This window comes from Triturus cristatus, chromosome 5_1 (assembly GCF_964204655.1).
Source record: "Triturus cristatus chromosome 5_1, aTriCri1.1, whole genome shotgun sequence".
Taxonomy (NCBI): domain Eukaryota; kingdom Metazoa; phylum Chordata; class Amphibia; order Caudata; family Salamandridae; genus Triturus; species Triturus cristatus.
The window spans coordinates 509405460-509424904 of record NC_140587.1 but is presented as its reverse complement, the minus strand read 5'-3'; the positions used below and the strand labels follow the sequence as shown (position 1 = coordinate 509424904).

General features: G+C 46.8%; 1 protein-coding gene across 1 annotated transcript in view; it reads right to left on the bottom strand.

The window, feature by feature from the left end:
* ZNF704 (zinc finger protein 704) overlaps positions 1 to 19445 on the bottom strand; it is a 679439-nt gene that overhangs the window by 186080 nt on the left and 473914 nt on the right. The window lies entirely within an intron of this gene.

Genomic DNA, 19445 nt, shown 5'->3' with positions numbered 1-19445 from the left:
AATCAGGAAACCAGGGATGCAAATGTGGTCAGGCTACTTTGAAAGGAAGGTAGGTTTCCTATCTCACTTGACCTCGGAATACCAATCACGACTTGAAGGATAAACCTTGGAAAAAAACTGCGTTCTTCATTGCATTGTTAGCAGATGTACACACTGTCCTCCCTTCGTGTGTGGCGCCTGGAATATTACATCCACCTAGCTATACCTCAAATAAAGACAGTCTTTCTTTGGTGTGGTTATGCCAAGGATACAAACAGCTGTTTATGTCTAGTGTCAATGTAGAACATAAGGAGTCTTGTAATATTTAGTCTATGGGGAGACCGGTCTCTCATGTTGGTAAATAATGTAGACAACTCATTGGATTGAATATTCTGAACCAGTGTGATACTACCATTGGTAAGAAATGTGCATGTGTATGCAAAACCTCACCATTTTTATATACTGTAAAGTATGGTTCCTCTATTGACAAGGCCTGCAATTTACTAACCCTATGAGAAGAAGTGATCTTTACCAGAAAAACTACTTTCCCCAACAGTTCTTTGAGATCACATGCATACACAGGTGCAGAAGGGAGGGTTTGTGTGTGTGTGTGTGTGTGGGGGGGCTCATAGTGTAAATCCCATGTAAAAACAGGATGTGTTCTAGATAGGATGATTGGGTTGAGGGCTTTTATTAAAGCACCGATGACAGGAATCTTGAAAACAGAGACAATGTCTGCTCTGTAGTACAATACAACAGCTGTCACATGAGCATGTACACAGATTATTGAAGATTCACAACTTGGCGCAGTGGCGGCTCCCCCATTGGGGCGTGGGGGCGTTGCCCCACTGCTTTCTCGCAGTGCGAGAAGGCAGAAACATAAATGGTAAAAACTACCATTTTATATTTCTGCTTCTCACACTGCGAGAGAGCAGAAGTGCCTGGTTGGGGGCGGGCGGTTGGTTGGGCCTGCTGAGGCCAGGGGGGGGAGTGGCTTGCCCACTGTTGTGGTTATTGACTGCTGGGTCGGCCCTGGGGCCGACCCAGCAGTCAATACCCACAACCGTGTGCTAGCCACTCCCCCCCCGCCCTCAACAGGACCGCCCACTCTCCCTTATTAGGACTCGCCTGAGACAGCGCTTTAGCGCTGCCCTCGCGAGAGCTTTTGTTAAAGGGGGATCTGGAAGTGCAAACGAGTGCTTTTCAGGCCTCCAAATACAGTGCATGTGCGCCGGGCGCGCGCACCATTTGGCAGCCTGAAAAGCACTGCCTGATCACTTTCACGGCCGCTTTGATGTCCTCAGTGAGCTGCGCGGCCTCTGAGGACATCAAAGCGGCCGCAAACGTGCACACCATTTGCCACCCCCTTCCTGCTTGTTGCCTTTGCTTCCTGTCACGCTACACTCCCTTACTCTCCCACCCAGACCTCTTACACAAACTAACGGGGTGTCTTACACTTTTTTTTGTCATTTCTCATCGTGATGCCCTTTTCCCCCCACTTTTCATCTGGCATAACTCACCCCGCCCCCCTCCTCTCTCTGATATAGCTTTCAATAGTAGCGATTTTTTTTTCCTTCAACCGCATTTCAAAGGTAGTTCCAAGGGGCCCATTTGAGGCCGAAAAGCGATCTATAAATGACTCACTTTTCTCTGGGGTTTGTTCAAATTCTGTAGGATTTCTTTCACCTCCTTCGTCCACGTCCCGTCTCTATGTCCCATACCTCCTTCATTCATTTACACCTCACACCCTCTACTCCCTGACTCGTCTTCACTCCCTCACATTTTCTGTCTCCCTCTTTCTCCCTTCATTTCTACACTTTCTTCTCTATTTATCAGCAAGTCTTTTTGTGTGTGGCTTTTTTGCAGTTTTATTTACTGCTGACACGACCCGAAGGTATTGGAGTGCTTTACAACTCCCCCACTTCTTTCCTCTTTAATGATCTTTCGCCTGCCACTGCCTCCTCTATGATGTGCTTCCCAACTTCCCAACTTCTACCACCCTTGCGCCTTCTCCTGACTAGACACGCTTACTGTCGTTTCTCTCCCCATCCTTTAATCTCCTGTACCCAGCACTTCTACTTCCTTTCCCCCTTCCCTTCTCGTGACCTCCACCAGGTTAGTTCCCTCTCCCCGCACTCCTCTTTCTTTTTAACTTTTTCCTACTTCACTTACCATCCCGCCTTCTTCTCCTCCACTACTCTCCCCCTGCATTAGTCCATCCCCTCGCTACCCATCAACGCTCCCTCCTTCCCCTGCTGTCCCCTTTTCGGAGAGTTCCAATGTTTTCAACTCTCCTTTTATCACCTCTACACTCAGCCCCCCTCTTCATCTCTTCCCTCTTCATCTCCTTCCCCCCATAAGCCTCACTGACCTGCACTCTCCCTCGTCAGCATACTTCCCTCCTTTACTCTGATTTTATTTATGCTTTTTGCATTGTCTTTATTGCGATTAAAGTCTAAACTCTTTAAATCTGGGGCGATGAAAGACGGCTTGTCGGCCTACTTCAAAGCGGCGAACTCCCTGCACGCATGAGTGGCTTCACAAAGGAAACAGGCAGCCTCCCCGGTAGATAATGGGGAGGGGGGCTCTTGTACTGTTGATGAGGACTTTGTTGGGGGAGGGAGCAGATCACCGACAGTTCGTTTTACCAACGCAGGTCCTTAATACACATTTTTTGCCCAGCCTTATTTCAATATAGCCTTTCCCCTGCGCCTGCTATGGCACTCTTCTGAAGGGCACAGTACTACCCCAGCAGTCCATAGGGAATACATTTGACACTTGTATGCACCTGGAATCGCTTTTAGGCGCTTCTCCTCGGGACAAGCTCTTTTTTTTTCTTTTTACGTACATTGCATACTTACTAATTTTACATTCTAAATCCTCCGATGTTGGCAAGTTGTATAATTGGGGCAGAGGGAGTCAAAAACACACGCTTCTCGGCGCTATTCGGGGGTATGTAGCGCTATATCATTTAAATCTCGCAGCGCTTCGAACAAGCATTTGCAATGCAATAGGTCTCGCAGTTATACGAGTTTGAACTATTGGCATTATAAATGACAGTGCCTTTTATTTATGTTTTTAAAAAACCAAACTTAAATAAAAAGCATTGTCATTTACAATGCCAATAGCTCAAACTCCTATAAATGCGAGACCTATTGCATTGCAAATGCTTGTTTTTTTTCCTGCCATCTTTCATGATCGGTGCCTGCCAGTGTTCTACTGCTGGGCTCAATTGATGGCTGGACTCCCACACTTATGGTAAAACTCACTGCAATGGATTCTTGATCTCGTTTTTAGGTCTCGCTGAGCCAAAGGCTCGAAGGGACATTTTGTATGTGGGATTTTCAAAGTGCTACCCAGTCTTTTGGCTGGCCTAAACCTTGAGTGCACGATCACATGCACGTGCACAGCTGCTCCCACTCCCCACTCCCTTCTCTATAGCTTTCTTTCACTTTAGCCGCTTTGACCCTTGCATTACCCCCTCCCTTCTCACCCAGCCCTTTGATGCTCTGCTCGATTACTTTCACTTTCGCCGCTACAAACTTTTCAAGCCTTTTACCGCCTTTGATTTTCTTTTATTTTGCTCAGCCTTGATTCATACGCGCTTGTTCCGATTTCAAGGGAAGTCTTACCCATCTTCAACTAACAGCATGCAGCCAAGCGTGAAGGATTATTGCTTGTACTTTCAGTTCATATCATCTACAGCGCGTGTCCTCTAACGCATGTAACAGCTCTAAAACAAGAACACATCATGGGGGATGATCACAGGACTCGTGATGTGCGGAAGATGCATTCATTTTTTATCTCCGATTTCAGAACATTTCACAGCCTTGTTTTAAAGTGTTACCAATTTGGATTATTTTGTTATTTCAAAAGAATAAAAAAACACCTCGAATGACACACAGATTCAGTGTAGTTAAACACCTTCCCAAAGTCTAAATGCTCACGTATTTCCTACACGCACGAACATCTCTAGCAGATGATTCTCTGTAATAAATAAACTAATACCTTGAATTTGGAGATCGTGATTCCGCCGCAGCAGGATAACCCGCTGTGCTGCTCAGATACTGGGAGCCAAATAATTACCAGAGGCATTACAAACAAGAGAGAAGCAGCACTCGTCTCAGACGGCACAAGTGCCCGGACCTACAAGATCACCACCAAGACCTTCACCCCCCTCCCCCCAATACCCGACGAGTATCCGGCCGACGAGCGGCATACCGCTAATAGCGCCTGCATTAATAAATGCCAACCTGAATATCATTGTTATTAGAGTTTCCTGACCAGATAATGTGATAGCTGCCTATCGATATACTCGCGAACAGCTTGTGCTAATTTTGACCAGTCTCTTGTGAAATTCACGATGCGCGATGCACTGTGGTATCAGATGCGCAAATGTATTCTACTTCGCACGCACTTCGCCCTCCCAGCTCTGAGTCATGCGGAAAAATGCCTGCACTTGTGTGGTCTGAGTACAGATTCATTTTTGTAATCCTACACAATGCGCGGTTCGTCTAAAATTAACCATGCACTAGTCTCTGGAGGTGACGCGCAGCAGAATTCTATAGCGCTTAACAGTTTTTACCAGTTTTTATTTAGCGCGAATTCGAACCGAGGGTATTGGAGCGCGTTACATGAGCATCAGTTACATTAGACAAGGAGACATTCATTTTTAGGTCTCGCCTGAGACAGCGCTTTAGCGCTGCTCTCGCGAGAGCTTTTGTAAATGGGGGATCTGGAAGTGCAAACGAGTGCTTTCAGGCCTCCAAATACAGCGCATGTGCGCCGGGCGCGCGCACCTTTTGGCAGCCTGAAAGCACTCGTTTGCTTTCACTTTCGCGGGCCGCACGGCCGCTTTGATGTGATCGCGATCCCCATTTGCCACCCCCTCCCTTATCCCACTTCCTGCTTGTATTTCCATTTCTATAGTTCATCGTTCTCTACTGTACTTCTCGCCGCCAGTTTCTTCCTGAGCACCTTTCTGGTCCCCTGTTCCCCGCATCTCTTCTTTCTTTCATTCGCTCCTCTTTTCTCCTTTCCTTTCTTCTCCCCGCGGCCCTTCCTTCTTTCCTCTTCTCTCATTTCCTTTATTCTCCCGCTTCTCTTTTCCTTCTTTCTTCGCGCATCTCTTCCTTCTCTCCACTTACCTGCAGCTCTCTCTCCCCTTTACATATCTTGGTCATGAAGCTAATATATCGTGTGGGGGAAGGGAGGGCGATGCAGAAGCTGGGCAACGGATACAAAACGTGCTTGCAGGGTCTAGTTTCTCGCCAGCCATTTTCTCAGCCTTCTCCCGACTGAGTGCCAAGCATGAAAGGAAGCCGCCAACTTTAAGAGCAAGTGCAAATAATTGAGATACTTTTAAAAGTTGATAATATGCTTGCATCACGGAGTGTTTAATGCTGAGTTAGAAAGCCGCTCAGCGTTTGAAGTGCCGGGTTGCTTTATTTCTGAATTGCAAGGTGGTTAACCTCCTGTTGTATCGTAATTGCATAATGTCCCATTGTTTGTTGAATCTCTGCGTGGCATTTTAGTAATTGGTAACTCCAGTGCCTGGGACGCCAGTTGATTCCTCGCCTCATAATTTAATTTCAGTGCATCACGTGAAGTGCGGCACATTATCACATCTGTGGATGAAGACGGCAAAATGTTCGCCACGAAAGATGAGATGGCATCGTAAAAAATACAATTTCCTGTTCTCTTGCTGGTGGATAAAAATGCACATTTTGGATGGGAATATGGAGATGTTTCGTTTCCTTTATCGCTGCTGTCAAGAATTCAGTGAATCCACTTATACAGGCCTCTTGCACAATAATGGTGAAGGCAGGTAGTAAACAGTGGAAAAGTAAAAGTATGCTGTAATCTAACATAATGTGTGTGAATACCTGTGCACTCCGAACGGGTGCTAAATTTCCCCTGTAGCTAAAGGTGCGTTTGTCATCAAATAATACATGCAGAGATGTTTTCCTGGCTCTTCTCACTGTAATCCACCTGGTCGTGAATATGGATATATCATATGTGATTGGATAGGGAAAGGCTCGGCACACCGCAACATTTTGTCTATCTTACTGCTTTATCAAAGGGCACAAAGTGCAATCGCGATCACTTTCACACAGTGCATATGCGCCGGGCGCGCGCACCATTTGGCAGCCTGCGTGTACATTTCGCGGGCGCTTTGATGTTCTCAGTGAGCCGCGCGGCCACTGCGAACGTCAAAGCGCCAGCGAAATGTACACGCCATTTGCCACCCCCTCCCTTATCCCACTTCCTGCTTGTTTTCCACTGGAGCATTACGTTACACTTTGCTCTGAAGTCCTGGTGACTTTGCTGGATTAAAACTACTGCCTATACATTTTCCCCTACAAAACAGAAAACGCTGCATCCACCATCCCCTGCTTTGCAGCAAATCCTCCTTGTTTTTTCTCGGTAGCGGATGTAATATATGATCACGTTTTATATAATTGTTGCATACATGCCTAGAGACCTGATTCAGGAGGGATACACCCGATTTTTTACGCCAAACGTGTCTATTTTGGTGTCTACATTGCTTCTGATTCGATACAAATAAATGAAGAAAATACATTCTCCCGATTATTGTTTTTTTAAGGCTCCCAACTTTTCCTCTTCCAAAATGCTAGCACGTACGTGGTTTCATTCCTTGCTCGTTCAGTGTTTCCACCACTCAGTGACATGGCCGAACAGGAGGTGATTAAATATACGTAAAACAAAGTGAAATGACTAAAGTCACACACATCCTTTGCTTACGTTAGGCCAGTGTGCGCTGTTTTGTTTTATGTTAATTAGATGCTTTTTATTTCTGTGCATGTGCAGTTTCAGTGAGAGGTTTTTTCTATCGCTCTTTGATTTGTTCCATCCAAGTAGAAAGCAGAACATGACGGAGCAAGAATTACATGGAATTGTATGTTTCTTTGGAAGGACTGAATTTTGTGATCCAACTGAGCATGTTCTTGAACTTTGTATTCTGCTGTCACAGCGGGTGACTGGCAGACAGTTTTTCCAACGTTTCTAATTAAAAAAAACATTTGCAATGCAACAGGTCTCACATTTCTGCGAGTTTGAGCTATTGGCATTGTAAATGACAATGCCTTTCATTTATGTTTTGGTTTTTTGAAACATAAATAAAACGCATTGTCATTTACAATGCCAATAGCTTAAACTCGCGTTAATGCGAGACCTATTGCATTGCAAATGCTTGTTTAGGTCGTGCCTGACCAAGCGCTTGCGCTGGTCTGGCCAGACCTTAAGTAAGAAGGGCTTCAAAAAATGCTACCGCCGGCTACAGCATGCAGTGCATGTGCGCGGGCGCGCGCTTGAGCAGAGGCGCCATATGGCGTGATTACTGCTGCGCGCGCACCACTCGCGCACATACACTGCAAGATGTGGCCGGCAGTAGCATTCAGCAATGGCTACGGCTTGTTATACCAGGTACCTAATGGGAATGTGCAGCTCTGTGGGATGGCTCGTTCTATTACAGTGCCTGCTGATCGTCTAAGGAAGAGATGGAGGCACAACTGCCTGGTCTGGGGAATGTTTTTTACCTCCACTGCTCTTGGGCGGCACAATCAACATCTGGAGACTTATAGGGCACCAAGGACAGAGTAGTGGGCACATAAGCTGATTCTCGGTTGTTAGGACTTTCCACCTCCCCACTCCTTTTCTTCCATCATTCCCTCCGAGTTCTCTTATTTTCTTCCTTCATCACTCTCCTTCCAGCGGCGGCATCTTGTTCATTTTATGATGGGGGGATTGACGGGGTCCTCTTTCTGACTACCTGTTCCTGCATTTCATTGCAAAACTGTGGTCTAACTTTGTATTTTTCTTGGCCCAATGGAATGGAGACACTTTGGCATTCAGGCATTGTAACGTGTGTGGGCCTCGTTCGCTGTATTATAAATAGGACCAGTGGAATTATGCGATCCTAAAGTCACGTCGTTTTCCGCATAACTATGGATTTGCTATAGTGGCCGCATAATCCCTCATGTGCTGCATAATTTGCAGGTTTGGTCGAAACAAAAATTCGAACTCAGATCAAAAGTTACTAAAACAGCATCGGGATGTGCGCCGCGCAGTGGAAGACCCTTCGCGCAGGTGGACTGGTCATTTTAAAGTTTCGTAAATAAGCGATGGAGCTTAAAGGCAGGAATGATGTGCAGAGCTCTCAGACACGGGCTTCCAGCAGACAATCTGCATGGGTGGGAAACACCAGTAGTGTGGTATTGCTGCACCCCTTGTGACTGGTGCAATAGAGTTTCACAGCCCACTTGTGATGAGGGGATCAGCACTTACACATCCCTGTTCAATCAATCCAAAGGCCTCCTCGGCGCCAATCTGATCAACATTTCTACTCTAACCACAATGTTAAAGTCGTTTCCTGTGATGTCAGTGAGGTGAAAGCTCGTATATTATCGTGACCCACCCCCTCAAAGGCCAGCCCCAAATAGAAAATTGACGTGGCAGACCCTAGGATGGAGGTGGCCCTAACGCAGTAATATTGCATGATGCTCTTTTTGCAGCTGTGTGCGGGGCTCGCGGCCACCCGCATCTGGGAGGGGTTCTCAGAGCTTAAACCCGAGCACAGAAAGCACTGTGTGGATTTCACGGAACAGAGTTTATAAGGCTGGGAATTAAATGAGAAGGAAGCTTCCAGTGTAGTCCTTAATCTTATGCAAAATGTGTGATTTTCGCCGATTACATTTCTGATAGCATAAAACTCTGCGTCCCTCGAACCACTAACCTTTCGATTAGCAGCCGAACGCACTAACCGATTGCGCTACAAAGACCAGTATGTATAGCAGCTTAACAGTTTCAAGAAGCAAACCTCTATGTACAGGAAGTGTTCTACAACTGGAGAGGTTATGAAAACAGACTGCGAGCACCGTGTTTGTAAAACAAAGTAAGATGAACGGGGAATACACATTTCTCTTCCATTCTCCGCGTCGCTCCCCCCTCCCTTCGCTTCTGCCTCCTTGTGTTGTCCATTAGCTCCCTCTCACGCTTCTCGGCGCACCTTTCACTCGTTCGGGGGCGTGGCTCCCACTGGTGCAGCAGGTGCAGTGGCACTGGGGCCAGGGGCCTGAGGGTCCACAGATGCCTCATTATTGATGCATTCACTGTTTAAACTGCCGCCAGGACCATTTCCTTCCTTGCTCTAGAACTAATGACACACTGGTGACGTCACTGCATTCACTCTCTTATCAGCAGTACAGGGATTTAACTCGTGCTTAGTTTTCTGCCAAAGTCTATTGGTCATTCAAGGATCAGTCGTGGACAAGGAACCCTGCAACAGTGTCACACTCGAGGGAAAAACTCAAGAACATGTCAGGGTAGAGGGGACTGCAACTTCATCTCTGCCGCTGACCGCGGCCCCCGCAGGGGGCCAATCGGCGGTCGGCGCCTTAGTGCCCCCGGGGCACCGGTCACCCCTCCACACCCCCTCCCACTGGGGGGGCGGGGACGCAGACCGGAGCCCCCCTCCTCGGGCTGGCCGGAAGTGATGCGCAATGCGTGTCACTTCCTGGCCCTGGTGTGAGGGGGAGGCTATTTAGCCTTCCCCCACCCTCCTGGCGACCTCTTTGTCGCCCACCTCGCCATTTCCCTCCCTACCGCTTACCCGGCGCAGGCGTTGGGTGGGAGGGGTTTCTGAGCGTTGTAATGTTTTCTTTTTTCGTTGCAGGCGGAGTTACAGGGCGATCTGGAAGCAGGCCGGTACAAAGGGTACCTCTGCGCGGCAGCATAGGGGGTGCCTGAGCCAAAACCGAGGAGCCTCAAGGGAGGTCCCGGAAGCCGTGTTGGTGCCCCGCTAGTCCTGCGGGCGGTTGTGGGCCTGAACAACCGGGGGCTTGCTATGCGACGCTCCGCCCCGAGAGGGGGGGCGTGAGTAGAATTACCAACGGCACGTGATCGTAGAAAGAATCACCTGGAGGGCAGCAACAGCGGGCATCGCTCCCGCGCTGCCTGGCTCATCAGGTGGGCAGGCGACCCTGTTGGTTGCCTGCCCTTGGATCGCCCGTAAGATAACCCACCCATTACATATTCTGGAATTATGTAATAAACCTGCAGCATTGTTACCCAACACCAACTGTCTTGTGTGTGTCATTTGGGTAACCTATTATGGGGGAGGGGGTACAGCGGGGTGACCCTGGGGGTACTAAGACAAGAGGAAAATGCAACAGTGGCAGAGAGTGGAAAACTGCAACAGCGTTTCAGCTAAAGGAAACTAAAAAAAACAAGCATTGGCATAGCCAATAGGTCTTGCCTTTGGGACCTTATAAGTGTTTAGCCATGTAACGGTTCATGTTGTTGCACCAAGGATATCGAGCTGCATAGCTAAATACTTATAAGGTCCCAAAAGCGAGACCTATTGGCTATGCCAATGCTTGTTCTCTATGTAGGCTGCTACATGCAGCAGCCTACATAGAGAAAATGGCCGGGTGGGGCGTGCTCCGCTGCGCCTTGCAGCGCTGTGATTGGCGGAGGGGGGGGGGGGGAGGGAGGGAGGGAGACTGCCTGTGCTGACGATGAGACCTGGAATTTCAAAATGCAAGACGGGGGGAGTCGGGACTCGGGACCCGGGACCCGGGACCCATCTGAGGTGGCATGCCGCGAGGGATGGTAAGTTTTATTTCATTTTTTTTTTTTAATTATACTTTGGTGTCAAACTCCAAGCTCCCTCGGAGTTTCACGGTCTGCCCCCCCCCCCCCCCTGCCCCTTCACCCCTCCCCCATCTGGCAAAGGAGGGAGGGGTAAGAAATGCTTAAGAACGAGAGGATTGATTTCTTTTTTATTTTTTTTATTTGTTGCTTCGTTTCCGTTGTGAAAACTTGTGAGAAGCCGAGCGATCTCTGAGCAGCGCGCGGGCTATCTCTAAGGCTTGTGTATTTTTTTTTTTTGCGCTTGAAGCGCAGTCTCACAGCATCGAGTGCTCGTATTTAGTAATAAGCGCTATTCATTGAAAGCTGCACCCTCTACCTCAGGCTCGAAGCGCCTGGAGGCGCTCACTGCCGCGGTTGTGTCCACGTTTCCTCACTCACGCAGATTGTTTCCACTGTGCTCTGGTCCATGTCCCACAGTCACGACTGCACTTCTGCTCACTCACCTGAGCATGTGCTCTCCAGCCCTGAGTGAAGGCCAGGGGTGCGCCTCCGATCACATGCTCTTAGCAGACGTGGCGCTGCTGCTGTGATGAGGCTGCGTGGTGTCAGGCCCTGGCACAATCTTACCTGGGGAGGGGTGTTCACGGTGGTCGTGGATCATCAGATGTGCACACAAGGGTGGCCGGGGGAGGCCTGCACCTCCTGGTCGGGGGTGCTCAAAAAACACCCTCGTCTACAGACCTCTGGAATTCTCTACCCTGCACTGGCACTTAGCAGTTCCTTCTTGTGTGGTCCAGAGTAGGGTTTGAGGCCGGTCCCCAGGTTTGAGGGCAGTCCCTGGCTTTGAGGCCTGTTCCCAGGGGCCAGTCCCTGGGTTTGAGGCCAGTCCCCGGATTTGAGGCAAGTCTCCATGTTTGAGGCCAGTCCCCGGGTTTGAGGCCAGTCCCCAGGTTTGACACCTGTCCCCAGGTTTGAGGCAAGTCCCTGGGTTTGAGGCCAGTCCCTGGGTTTGAGGCCAGTCCCCGGGTTTGAGGCCAGTCCCTGGGTTTGAGGCCAGTCCCCGGGTTTGAGGCCTGTCCCCGGGTTTGAGGCCTGTCCCCGGGTTTGAGGCCTGTCCCCAGGTTTGAGGCCTGTCCCCAGGTTTGAGGCCAGTCCCCGGCTTTGAGGCCAGTCCCCGGCTTTGAGGCCAGTCCCCAGGTGCACTATGAGACCAGACTTACGAACTGCAGACTTATGGCTGATGTCAAAACTTTACTGCTTTTTAAAAGGTCACCTCAGCTTTTAAAACCCATTCTTACCTGGACCACCAAAAGAAACTGCTGTGTAGGTGTTAAATTGTACCTGAACTTGATACCCAGTCTGGCATGTTGTGCATTTTGGGCAGTCGCTGTGTTGTGTCCTGCGGATCTCTTGTTCAAAATATTTATTTTACATAGTTGACAGCATAACTAGGCAGGTTCAAGGGTCCGGAGCAGAGATCTGGGAGAAAAAGAGAGATGGAAGGAAGGACGGGAGAAAAGGAGAGATGAAAAGATGGGTGGGTGATGGTGAGAAGGATGGACGGATGGCAAGAAAGGTGAATAGATGGAGACAAAAGATAGTGATGGTACTGGGAATGTATGAGACTATATTTGGGCAAGTTAACAAATAAAAGGAAGAACTCGACCAGAGCTGAGCCATTCACTGTCTTTGTTAGAACAGATTCACAATTGATTTATTAACATTCCTGCTATCTCAAATTAGCTTGAAAATGCACCATTTGCCCACTCATTTTTTAAAATTTTTCACGGGGGAGAACCCCCCGAACCCTTGTAGGTGGTTCACGCTCGCTCGCAACATTGCAGTCGGCCCATTGTTTTACACTCACCGCTTTCAAATGTCACCAGCCGCCACTGTTCACAAGATACCGAATAAAGTCTTACACAGTGTAAGCCAACACCTTTTGTAAAACAGTAGCTGACAAAGAATGTCTCTTTGACAACATAGCATGACCTTGTAGTTAGTCAAGGTACTTCTTTATGATTGTTCATAGGGCCCTGTGGCAAATGAAAGTCCCTATTTTTATGATCCCTATGTGAAATTACTAAATAGAGTAAGAGTAGATTAACTTGTAAGCCTTTACCTGCCTGAAGGCTGGAAAAATAGACAATGAGCAGGTAGTTTGCTATACAGCTGACTGGCCATATCCATGGGATGGGAATGCTAAGCTTGCCGGGCCATTTTGGAGCAGAGGGTATCAATTTCAGTAGGGCCTGATACATTTTCCTGGCCACATATGGAAAAAGAGGTAGAGATGAAAAAAGAATAGGCAAATAACCTTGACCAGTTGATCCACAAAGCAGCCAGCTGAGACTGTGGATTTAGGTACCTGGAGGAAAAATCTTGAGATTATGTTTTTTTTTTAAGCAAACAAATCGATATTTGGTGCATCACAGGAGTGAAAACAACAAAAAACGCATAACGTCTTGGAGGAAGGTCATACTAAAGTGTAGCAATTCTGAGTCTGTGAATACAAGATGGGTCATAGTGTTCTATCCTTATTTGGGATGAGGAAATACAGGGAGTATCCCCTGCTCCTCCACTGTGATGATGAGGCCTCTTCTATAATACCTATGCTCAGACAAAATGCAGCTTTTTCCAGGAGATGCAGTAAATAGGCTTTGGTGATTCTGCTTTGACTTGGTGGATGCTAAGGTATTTCAATGCAATCTGATTTTTGATAGCTATGTGTACCTAGTGGTATAAGGCATTCTCCTCCCACTACTGAGTAACCAATATCATATTTCCCCAACGGGTATCATCTGGTCAAAACCAAAGTACTAGGAACCTCTGCCTTAAGACCCTCTGGCTCTTAATCTGTTAATGCTAGAACATGTACCTTTGTATATTGTTGAACCTTTTGCCATTATTGTGGAATAGTCATATGACCAAGATACGGTGTCCTCTGCCTCATGGCAGAACACCATTGGTGTGTCCTTCTGAAGTATGGTCTATGCTGGTATAAAATTGTCATGGATGATATTTTGTCTGTATCTTTCTTGATTTTGTCTAGCACCTCATCAGCTAGGTGCATGAATAGAAATTCTTTATTAAAAGACATGTTTAAGAGGTGTGTATTAACCTTAGTTCAGTGTGTAGTGTCAAACCTGACACTATGCATAGCTGTATAATAATAGACTAGCAGCCTGCTGCCCGCTCTCTTGCCTTAGAATGGAGATTTCTGCCCTAGGAGAGTGATGTGATCTTTCTGACATAGATGGAACAAGACCTAGAACTACACTTGGTAAGGCTGAGAGAAATCCACTGCTATGACTGAATGCCTTTGGCTTCTCTGATCTTTTGCAGGATTCCCAGCTTATGGAGAGTCTGGGGAATGCACATATGAAGGCCATTTTCCAATCCAACATCAAAACTCTACCGTAAGGATTTGGACTCACTGTGAATCCAGAGGAAGAACTGTTTTTCATCTGGTCTTGAGGTGAGTGGAGTCTGTTGAAGAGTCAATAATTGTTTAACACTAGCTCTCAACAAAGGGACTTGATGTGACAATACCCACAGTGCCAGAGAGTATCGGGAGCATGATGTTCTGTAAAACCCATTCCTGTAGGTCTAGAGGTAAAAGAAGTCATTGACCCCTTGCTTCCTCAGGTAGAATAAGCCAGTGGTACTGTCCATTGGGATCCTCACCATTCCTCATCTTGCCAACTGAAGAACAAAAAACAATCCTACCTAGAAAGACTTTCTTTAGCACCAGCACATTGAAGTGGAGGGACCAATATGATTTGTGCCACAAGGAACTGCTGTACAGTTCTCCATTGTGATCCCTACACCCACAATCCGATGAGCTTGTGGTGACTGCAAGCTGTGGACAGGAAAGACTGAAAGGGCATCTCATAAAAAGGTCAGAAGTATGGACATATATTCTCAAGGTAGGTACCATGATTAGCAGTTCTGGGATAGGCCTGGACTAGTCAGCCAGTTCCTTGTACCAGTGCCCAGCCAGATGGAGTTGCAGAACACACATGAAACGTATAATATGCCTGCAGTCACAGAATCATTTGGAATTACCATGCTGACACATGCCCAGAGCTAATGCAGTGATCCATTTCAAGTTAATGTTTCATGCTCCCTGTAGAGGCAGGATGGTCATCGCTAGAATGGTGCCCAGGATGCCCCCAAATAACTGCATCCTGTTGGATACTGGATAGGAGCAAGGATGATCTGATTTAGTTTACTAAGATCCCAAAATTGAATAGGGCCCTTAGGATCAGAGCTCAGTAGGATTCTGTTTCCTTCCGTCATGGTACAGGTGTGAAACAATCATCTCGCAGGGATACCTACAGAGAGGCTGCCCATGGGACCATAATCTTGGGGAAGGGAGATGCTGAAACAGCTATTAGACTCAACAGCAGTGGTCCAAACTGGCAGAATTTGTCTTCTGCCATAAAATAAAGGTGCTTTTTTCATGCAAAACATGAAACTAAGCATTCTGCAGACCCACCAAACACATCCAGTCATTGCTTTGTACATATGCCAATACCTGCACCAAACTCTGAACCCTGAATCATAGCAGAGAAAGTAACTAATTCTGATTGTAGAGATCCTACGTAGATAGAGTACTGTTTTTGTTACAGAGAGATAGTGAGAGTGGTGTCCCTGTCAAACTGGGGGCAGGACCAGCTCTATTGCTCTTAAAAGCAGGAGCATATCAATCTCGGCCTCTTGGACAAGCTCTTGTGATGGCTTCAGGGGCAGGGGTAGCCTGGACAAGGGCATTTCTATGAGCTTTAGGAGCTCACCAAAAAGGAGGTACATGAGATGGTAGTTATCTGTATTTATTGACAGTAATGAAGACTAAGCTTTCTCCTCAAGGAAGTGAAGTGGACTTCCTGAGATGACCCTGAGGACTGTGGACTTCGTGTCTGCTGGCGAGAGTTTGTTTCTCCTTTTGACATGTTTCCTCTTTATTGTTGGTTGCTATACAAGGAAGAGGAGGGCCTGCCAGTGGCTTTCAAGCAGCAAAACAAACTAGTCTTGATAGATTTCAGGCATTCACTTCCTGGAAAAAGGTAGTAGACAATGGAGGTAGTTCTTGGATGGTACTCAGGGATGCTCATCCAACCATGACAGTCTTATAGTGCTGGAGAACCTTGTCAATCAAGGGATTTAAAATGTTCTTTCCATTGAAGGGATTGGAAGGTTCAGAATATTTTCCAGAGTCTCCGGATTTAAGATTAGAAGATCAAAACCACAAATGATGGCGCATGGACCCACATGGGTCCATGTGCTAATATCAACGAGATTCCAAGACATCAGCAGTATTTATTTTGTAGTCTTGTTTCCAAGGTTAAATATGAACATATACCCTTCCTGGTCATAGGCTGGGAAGAAAGATATGCACCTGTCAAACCTATGCAACAGTTGCACTGTCTTGACGGCATTGCCTTTGGCCTGTTAGAGCATGAGCAAGACAAACCGTATATTTTCTGGCCACATGTCTGGCTAACCAGTCCATATGGAATTATGATGCCCTACCCATTAGCAAAGTGGCCATCACCACTACAGACAAAGCTGGGGTTTCAAGGAGACAAAGATAAGATCGTCTTTGAAAGCCTGGTACTTGTTGTCTATGGGTGCTGAAATTTCTAGCTCTGACATCGACTTCTTCGAGATCTCCTGGACTCCATGAAGACCTGATGTTTCAGTGAAGATGTTGTTGCAGGCATCAGTATTAGAAAAAACAATGGTTCATGCTAGGCCAAACAGGTCCTAAAGCAGCAAGAGGTGTTGAGTTAAGATACTGTTTAAACACTATGGTTATAGCATTAGGCATATAGAATCAAATGATGCCTGAAGGAGCAAAAATAAACAATTTTACTGAATATATGTGGGGACACATACAGGCTTTCGCATAGTGAAAGATTTATTATAACAGATATAGCAAAGCTTTTTTAATATAAGAGATATAGTTCAAGAACTCACAAAAAAGTGAAGACAAGCGTGATGTGGCGAGTGAGGATGACATTTAAAATATATACATCGCATTGACAACATAGACAGAAACTCCTGTTTGTAATTTTTACAGTAAAGGAGTTTTTTGTTGTATAGAGGTCGATGGCGTTTTGATCTCTCGGATATGAGATCATCATCAGGACAAAGAAATGTGAGCATGAAGAATATGAATAATCCAATAGATATCGTGGGCACGTTTAGGAATTAAACGGGCGCAGCATATAATTCAAGGAGGCTGGGAATCACCTCGTAGTCGGTGTCAACGGAGTCACCTTTTAAATTTAACAACGGAGATGGGGAGGGCGCATTTGAAAAAAACAGCCGCGGCAATGAATACGAGATCCTGGGCAATCACCGGGTAGTCGATGTTAACTTATGTGGTTCCAGACCACATGAGTCGGTCAAGTACTTCTCGGGACGGGCAGGCGCTCCTACGGCTATTGTAACTCAACAGCTCTTGCTGCTTTAGGACCTGTTTGCCCTAGCATGAACCATTGTTTTTTCTAATACTTAGACTACCCCAGGTTCAACTGTCGGGGTTCCCTTGTTTTTCAAATACACGTTGCAGGCATCAGAGCATATGCTCTTTAATTCCCTGGCAGGCATACTGTGACTTCAAAGCATAGGTTTTCCAAAGCATTGGCAACAACTGAATAGTAGCACATGTTTGGATGCAGGCCTTTATAATATCTGGAATCCATCTTGGGGTCAGAATCCTGAGTCTTTAAAAGTAACCATTTGCAGGCTAGTGTCATCTTGGCCTGGGAGTGTTGCCTTCCCGAAGACCAAGCAATCAGAAGCTGATCTGGGACCAGCAGGTGGATGTAGCCCGGTGCTGCTGGCTGCATGGGTCTGGTAGTCAGGAGCTGTACAGAGATAGGTGGGATAATTAGGAGCTTCAATGAGGATCAGGGTTGGGATGATCTCCATGACCTACAGCTTTGCACTCATTGAGGGAAATCGTACACATTTGTGGGGAGCTGAGAGGGTCTGGAAGGGGTTTGGCAACTTCTGGTCATGCTTCTACCGGCCCCATAGAACAGATGAGTCTGAGTTCTCTGTCAATAATTACACAATTCATCATTAAGGCCCCCAAGGGAAAATCTTGAGACTACTAGGTGCTGAGAAGAGAAACAACTGGTACGGAGAGAGATTGCTGTCAGTGCACTGTGGGAACTGGTGCCAGCAACTGTTTTTCCAGAAACTGGTTCAGGGAGAGTGGTGAGGCCAACAGCTTCTGGAGGGCATGTGCCAACTGTGTCAGGAAAAGCTCCCAACAAAGCTGCTGTGGTTCTGTCTCCTCAGTGGCTAGCTTGGCTGGAGCCTGTATCTCTTACATCACTGTGTCCGAACACTGGGGGAAGCAGGTGTCCAGATCATTTTCTTGCAACAAGGTTCCCTGCTCACCGACTTGTACCCTGTCTCTCAACTACTACCTGCACAGCATGTAATCTAGGCTGTAGCGCAGAGAAGGAACGGAAGTTATCAGATGGATTTACCTGGTCAAACTTAGACTGTGAGAGAGAACACCTTAGGGAGGAGTTATGGTCCAATCCCAGGTGCAAGGGAGCAAGACTTCCATGAGCTCTTGACGCCTCAGCCACCCAGCAGCACAGTACAAAGGAGAGGTGGGCCGAGTTCTAATGTTCACTGGTGGCTTTTGCACACACACACTTGGGCCAGTAGCTGGGCTCAACTTGAAAATACCATGGATTCTATGCAGTATTTGGAGCAGAAGAGGGTTTTTCACCATAGTGGTCTTCAGATTCTCTGTGCTTGCAATCCATTTCCTGGACATTGACAATTGAATCTCACTGAAACATGTTGCTCAACTTCAGAGGAGGCATGGTTATACAAAAAGGTACTTTAATCTTTGATGGGTTACCCGCACCACCATTGTTGTGACTGTGATAGTGACCTCTACATGGGTGTACCATGGGTAGTGAGCTTTGCTATCTCACTAGTACAAAGGGTGCTTAGGACCTTGCCCAGGTGTGAACACCCTGAACTCACCATGTTACTTTCCTTCCTAACAAGGAATTAGACTGTCTCCTGCAGGTCGGTGCACCCTTTCTCTACATAGAAGCCGGTGGGGGTTTGAAATGGCACTGTACCAAGAATAGCACACAGAGAGCAGATGTGCACCAAATGAGTTTTATATGAACATGAGAGCCAACTATTATGCTGGTTAGCTGATACAAATGTTCGGTGACACAACATTCACAGCCTGCAGCAAAAGAAGCCAGAGCTAAAGTGAAAGGGGATAAAGGCAAGCACACAATAGCAGTAAAAGAAAAAGATAATGGAGTACCTGCATTAGAAAATCACTGTGCATGAATGACCGAGTCTCTAATTAATACCTTTCCTGGAAGGCCAGGTATATGGAATTAAGGTGGAGTCACTGCCAGTGGCTCACACATGAATGCATGTCACCCGCACACAAAGGTCTGAATTAAAAACTTTTGAAGTAGATTTTGATAGTGCCACATGGCGGGTTGATACCAATTAAAGAATGAGAAAAAGAGAGGGTGAAAAAGTATAAAGGGAACGGTCTTGAAACTAAGCATAAGCAGTTTGTGGCATGGCCCATTCACACAAGATAAAGGAGAGGGCAGGTGCTAAGTTGGCATGATAATGAGAAGAGTAAGTTTGTGTGGGCAAGGACATCTAGTGGGTCTAGTGCACATACACGGAAATTATGCGATTATTAGGCTGCAACCTTCCTGCATAATTTTGGATTTGCTGCACTTACCAAATAATCTATCATCTGATGCACAAACTGCTCATTAAATAAACAAAATGTGTTTGTACCTCAGCCAGATCAAGTTACTAAAAACGCT